The sequence below is a fragment of the Orcinus orca genome, chromosome 10 (genome assembly GCF_937001465.1).
Source record: "Orcinus orca chromosome 10, mOrcOrc1.1, whole genome shotgun sequence".
NCBI classification, from domain to species: domain Eukaryota; kingdom Metazoa; phylum Chordata; class Mammalia; order Artiodactyla; family Delphinidae; genus Orcinus; species Orcinus orca.
This window is the reverse complement of record NC_064568.1, coordinates 23,395,735-23,402,920: the sequence shown is the minus strand read 5'-3', so window position 1 is coordinate 23,402,920 and position 7,186 is coordinate 23,395,735.

Sequence of the window (7,186 nt, the reverse complement as noted above, 5' to 3'; positions counted from 1 at the left end):
CTCCAGACAACAGCCAGCAGAGAACTGAAGGTCTCAGTCCAACAGTCCTTGAGGAAATGAATCCTGCCTTCAGATGAGACCTCAGCTTTGGCTGACACTTTGATTGGCAGCCAAGTCAGACACCCTGAAGAAGAGGATCCCACTAAGTGGGCTGGATTCCTAACCCACAGAAACTGTACGATAATGAATGTGCGTTCTTCCAAGCTGGTAAGTTTCAGGGTAATTTATTATGCGGCGATAGATAACCAATATACCGTGTATGTGCCAGCCTTCCTTTAGTTACTTTATGCACATTATTGAGGGACAGAAAGATAGTAGGCGCGGTAGCAAGCAGCAAGAAACTAGCTGAATTTAAGGGAGGAAGTACAAACATTACCAAGATTGATCACAAGAACTCAAGACCCAGCAATCAGAGTGGCAAGGCAAACTGTTCTCGAGAACCCAGCCAACTCTGAATTCAACTATTTTGCCACCTAATTCAAAGAAGTTCACAACAGTCTTTATTTCTCTTATCCTGGCACATCAGTGTGATTCCCTCTTTTTCGCTCTTCTTCACCAGAACAGAGGCTTCATAAGGACAGACACTCTGTCTTTCCTGTTTATTGTGCACCTGGCACAGTACCTGGCACATGCAAGGCTTCAATAACTATGTATTGAATAAATAAATGTTTATGTTTCCTTGAATGTCAATAAGTCACAAAATATTGCCACACGTTTGAGAAAAATATGCACCAAAATCGTTATAATAAAGATTTTTTTAGCCCGTAAAGGGAGCAAGTCTTAGTATCTTGACAATTCACTCATTTAAGGCATCTAATTCCCTGATAATGTCAGTTAAATGGAACCTTACTGTAATAAGTACCATTAATTATTCATGGCTAACACAGTGCTCAAGGTCAAGTGAAATCTGATGGAAAAATCTCTTCACTGAGAAAAAATCACTTGCTGGTTGCTATCACAACTTTCACAGTCACTGTATACAGCTTCTCACCTTCCAGCATGTTCAACAGGGACCAGAGCCACTAAGTTCATTTTATGGAAAATAAGGCGATTTCTTTTATCTGACTGCATGTTTCTCTGCTGTTAGGCATTTCCTTATTCTTGTAAAGGATATTATTTTTGTCTTTGAACTATTATAAAGAGAGAGCAGGAAATCAGTTATGGTAGGACAGAGGCAGAATAAATGAAAAACAGATTATCTGTGAAAAAGAAACATAGAAAGCAAGTATTACCAAACTTCTGAGATGAAGCTCTGAACCGCCAAGTATAAGGCAACCAATATAAAATCCAGAACCTACACTACAGGGATGAGTTTAGCATTAGCTTGCCCGGCAAAATGGCAAATGGTGGTGATATCTTTATTCACTGAGAACCAGAAATGGCATTTAGGTCTCTCCTGTTGATCTGTGTTGAGAAGGATTCTGAGGCCCAGTGGAGGAGTCCTATGATGGATTAATGACAGTACAGAGTCTAGAGCAGATGTGTTAATAAGTGCATTTACAAGTCTTAGATTTCTCTAACGTAATGCAATTTCAGGGTAAATTGTGACTCAGTGAAACCCAATTATGATTTCTTTTTTAAAAAATTGCAATACTATGACCAGTCATCTTTCCAAATTCAAGGAACTTAAAAAAAAACAACAAATTTTGCTCTTCTACCTTAGACTTGGCTTAAACTTACTTTCAACAGGTTATTTTTGCTTAGGGAAGGATTTAATTCTCTAAAATATCATCAGGTTTCCCATGAAGGAAAAACAAAGCCCACAAAAAAATGAATCATTTTTCAAAGGTGACAGAATCCCCTGATGCCTCTGCCTTACGTGTTTGCATTTCACCGTGAAGCAATAACTACATGTCCACTGGTGATATGCTTTAATCTTAAGATAAATAAAACCTGCTGGAGCAGAAATTGGGAACAGGATGGTCAGAGGGTAAACAGTATTGAGAGTACTCTGTTCTCACATCGCACACGATTTCCTTGGGGCATCTAGCCCTGCGCTAACTTAAATCAGTGCACCGAGCCTTTAGAAATGTCTATGAGACAAAATAAACTGAAAAAGCTTTACAACATGCTCATCAAACTCATAATATGTAGACTGCATAAAGGCAGTGTGTATTTTTAGATAACCTTTGCCGGTAAAACCCTTTTCCCTCACTCCATTTTGAAATCTGAGGTAGTCTGACACCTTGAGAGCAGGTTCCTACCATTTGGCAATTCTACGCGTTACCTGGACTCTGTTTCCTCCAGTTGCCACTAAATGCATTAGCTGCGTGGAGCCTTCTACTCCTTCCCCTCAAATATAAGGTGAGGAGTAAATACCTTCTCCAAGGACCTGCCTTCTCTTAATCACTATGTACTCGTCACTGAGCTTGCCGAACTTTCATTCGTTCATTCATTCATTCACACATAAATTTAATAGAAATGTAGTGAGAGCCTAGTGATACCAGCGAGGTGCTGAAGATAAAAGGGTAGAGAAAAGAATAGGGTTGCTACCTTCATGGATGGTGTACTCTAGTAAGGAAGACAGAAAATAAACAAGTAAATGAATAATGATACATTGTGTGTTACCAAGGAAATAAATAAGGGACTGAGAAAGAGGAGAGTAGAAAGGGATTTCTCTTTCTAGCCTCTCGGTAGACTAGATGTTCGCAGAAGCCCCTCTCAGTAAAGCACAATGATTTTAATGCTCAGTAAAATACTCAAGACATTTTAAGAAATGCATGGCTTTCTGTGCAGGAGAGTAAGGAACTGTGTGGAGGCAAGAAGTGACCAGAAAACAAGAGTCATCGGGGACAGGTAGCTCTGGAGTTGCCACTTGCCTTACGAGTAAACTGTTATCTCTGGTCGCTGAAATCCTGGGTTTGAATGAGTCACATGTAGGGGATAAGAGGAGGAGCAAAGGACTGAGCAGAGGTTGGATTCATGGGGCTCTACATTAAGGCCAGGAGACAAAAGGGCAACAGTCTTAGTGAGTGAAATGAAAACTCAAACCAAACCCTTGGCCATGACAGAACACTGGGGGTACAGTACCTGCCTCTACCTTGACTTTGGGTGAAGAAAAAAGATCACAGAATCCCTTTAGAATTCTTTACTATAAGCCTATGGTAAGAGCGTTTGCAGGTTTGGGGTTGGAATCCATGATATCAACAAACAACCTCAAACCGGAAATGTAATTTGAGGTAGTTCTAAAGGTGGCTGGGAGAAGAAAAAAATCTCAAATCCTCGGCGCGGAAACGCAATCAGATGTCAAACCCAGGTCTCAAAGAAAATCAAGAAAGTGACATTCACAGTCAAAACCAATACAAACATTAGGAAACAAAGTCATCATGTATATAAAGAGAAACAAGACTACATATATAATTCCTCAACTAGTCGGGAGGAAGAGATAGAATTAGGAAAGTCTTGCCCAGTCTGAAATGGAATGAAGTCAACAGAGAGCTTAAAATAAGATTATAGGAGTAAATTCAGTGTTATAGCATGAATCACAATCAAGTAAGTGAAAATAAACTAAACATTTCAATAGAAATTGAAGGTTATTAGATATCATTTCAAAAAATCTAGCAATACAGAATGATTGAAAATAAAAGGATGAACAGAATATAACAGGTGTGTACTAATCTAAAGAAATATGGGTACCTGTATTTCTAGAAACAATGCTTCTAGAGATACAGGGTCACTACATTTTGATAAAAGTTGCAATCCATTAGGAAGACAGAACAATTCTAAACTTATATTTCCAATAATAACTTCAAAATACCTAAAGCAAGAGTTTCGGGACCACAGAGAAAAATGAACAAGTCCTTTATGATAGCTAGTAAAAGCTTCTTTATCAATAATTGATAAAGATAGATAGGAAATAAAAAATAATAAAGGAAATAAAAATAAGAATATAGAAGATTTAAACAAAATAATTAGCAAGAATAACCTAGTGGACACATACAGAATACTATTCTTAACAAGTGAACAAACGTTTTATTTTTTTGCATACACGCAACATATATAAAATTTGGCCATGTACTGGGGCATAAAGAAAGTACTGACGTTGTCTGTATGATACCAATTGCTTTACATTTGTTGATACTTGCTTTATGCCCCAGTACACGGCCAAATTTTACATATGTTGCCTTTTTTCTTTTTTTGGTGGAACTTGACAGGCTACTTAGAAATTCACATAGAAAAGGAAGAACTGGTAAAACACTCCATTAAAAAAAGTTAATAAATGAGACTTGCCATAACATATATTAAGACTATGTTAAATAAGACAGTGTGGTATGGGTCCAGGGATTGGCTCACAGAACTCAGAAACAAAAGGTCCACGTAGAACCAGGGGGTGAAAATCAGACCATTCAATGGTTGATGTTAGGACACCTAGTTATCCATATGGAAGAAAAAAAGAAACTGAATCCCTACTTCACAACTTTCACCAAAGTCCATTTCAGATGCACCAAGGGCTTAAATGTGAAATGTAAAACTTCAAATTGTTCAGGAAGAAATACAAATGTATATCTCCATGACTTTGGAGGTGGGGAATGATTTCTTAAACAAGAAACAGAAAGCACCAACTATCAAGGAAAAGATTGATCAATTTGACTCATTAAAATTAAGAATTTTGCTCACTGAATGATCCTCTGAAGAAGGTGAAAAGATAAGCCCCAAATTGGGAGATGATATTTGCAACACCCAGAACCGAGAAAAGGATTAATATACAAAATACATTAAAAAATACAGAGAGAGCCTACCTTGATGAGTTAATCATGGAAGACCTCTGAAAGGTGGTGATGGGAAAACTGAGATCATAGAATGAAAAGGAAGTGAAGGGAGGATGAGCACGCCTGAGAGGAAAGAGGAAGTTCAAAGGCTGTGAGGTGGAGAAAGGAGAGAGAGGGAGAGAGGGAGGGAGGGAGGGAGGGAGGGAGGGAGAGAGAGAGAGAGAGAGAGAGAGGGAGGCAGGGAGAGGGAGGGAGGGAGGGAGGGGGAGATGGGGGGGGAGAGAGAGAGAGAGAGAGAGAGAGAGAGAGAGAGAGAGAGAGAGAGAGAGAGGAAGGAGATGAAAGCTGAGAGGAAGCAAAGGCCAGAACAAGCAGGATGGTACAGGGGAAGCCAATGAGGGATTTATCTGAGGACACCTGGCTGCTTGTGACGTGTGGGTGAGCAGCTGCAGTTACTTATGGGAAGACCATGGCACCACTGGAATCTGGCAGAGAGGAGCTCTCACAGAACCTCAGAAAGGCAGCCACAAGGTGTAGGCGAAGGGCACACACTCTGGAGCCAGATTACCTGGTTTCCTATCCTTGCTGTGCTCCAAAGAAGTCCCTTGACCTTGGATAAATTACTTAGGCTTTCTAAATACAGTATTATCCAAATACAGTTATCAAAATATTACATTTAAATACATATACATATGTACATATATACTGCTTTACTTATCAATAGGAAGAGCTATTCAGGGGAATAATAACTACCATAACTTTGAAGTTGTGATAAGTGAAGATAATATTTTAAGACATCTATAACTGTAATGTCATTAAAAAAATCAACCATTTCTACAGGTTATAAAGTCACAGGTACTAACCAATTCTACTGTATGGTTTGTCGCCTATGTTCATAATTGAAGGAAATGTTAAATTTCAGTTAGAGGTTACTGAAAAATTTTTTTAAATGTTTATCTTCCTCATCCAAGTTGATATACAAAGTATCAATATATAAAGTCTGTTTGGGCTGCTCTAACAGAATACCATAGATTGGGTGGCTTACAAACAACAGAACTTTATTTCTCAAAGCTCTGGAGACTGCAAAGTCTAACACCAAGGCACCAGAGGATTTGCTGTCTGGTGAGGACCTGCTTTCTGGTTCACAGATGGCCTCCTTTTCAATGTTCTCACATGGAGGAAGGGGTGAGGGATCTCTCTGGGGTATCTTTTAAGAGGACACTAACTCCATTCATGAAGGCTCCACCCTCATGACCTAATCATCTCCTAAAGGCCTTACCTCCTAACACTATCACATTAGGGATTAGGTTTCAACATATGAATTTTAAGGGGGACATGAACATTTGGTCTATAGCATCAATATTCTTGAAAAAGCACTTCTTTTCGCAAATAATCTTACCTATTAAAAATTTAAAAGAGATTTAAAAAACCCCAAATATATCCTATGGTAAAAAAACATTTACTTGACATGAAGCAATTCCTTTAGTTTAGTTTCTTTTTCTTCTGTTAAGTTCAAGTAACATTTAATATAGTGCTTTCATTTAAATTTATTTATTATTTATTTTTGGCTGTGTTGGGTCTTCGTTTCTGTGCGAGGGCTTTCTCTAGTTGCGGCAAGCGGGGGCCACTCTTCATCGCAGTGCATGGGCCTCTCTTGTTGCGGAGCACAGGCTCCAGATGCACAGGCTCAGTAGTTGTGGCTCACAGGCCTAGTTGCTCCGTGGCATGTGGGATCTTCCCAGACCAGGGCTCAAACCCATGTCCCCTGCATTGGCAGGCAGATTCTCAACCACTGAGCCACCAGGGAAGCCCTAGTGCTTTCATTTAAAAATAGAATTGAATAGTTATATTTTTGTATAATTCTACCAGATGATCAGACTGTCTCTCCATCCATCCATATGTGATAGATTGAAATTACTGGTCCTGATTATTCACTCCCCTATAAAGAGAGTTATATGTCCATACCTTTGCCTTGGCCTCAGGGAAAGTAAAGTGTGCTTGCCTGATCCTTGATTTTGGATTTGGCCATAGGACTTGCTTTGCCCAATGGGAGGTTAGTAGAGTAATACAGGCAAAGGCCTGAAACGTGTCTGCACGGTTTGGCATGACTCTTTTGTACTTCTGCTATTACTATGAGACAAACATACTCTGTAGACACAGTCCCTTCAGTCTGGGCACCAAAACGAAACATAAGAAGCAATGTCAACAGAAAGACCTGCAGGCTGTTGAAGAACTTCCCCAGCCGACCCACAGAAGCCTGAATGAGAAATAAATGCTTATTTTTGAATAGCACTGCTATTGTGTGGTTATCTGTTATGCAGCCATAGGTGACTGATACAGTGTCCATCTATCCATCCATTCATCCATTCTTTTTTTTTTTTAAGATTATTTATTTATTTTTGACTGCATCGGGTCCTCGTTCAGGCATGCGGGATCTTCCGTCGCGGGGAGCGGGCTTCTCTCTAGTTGTGGTGTGT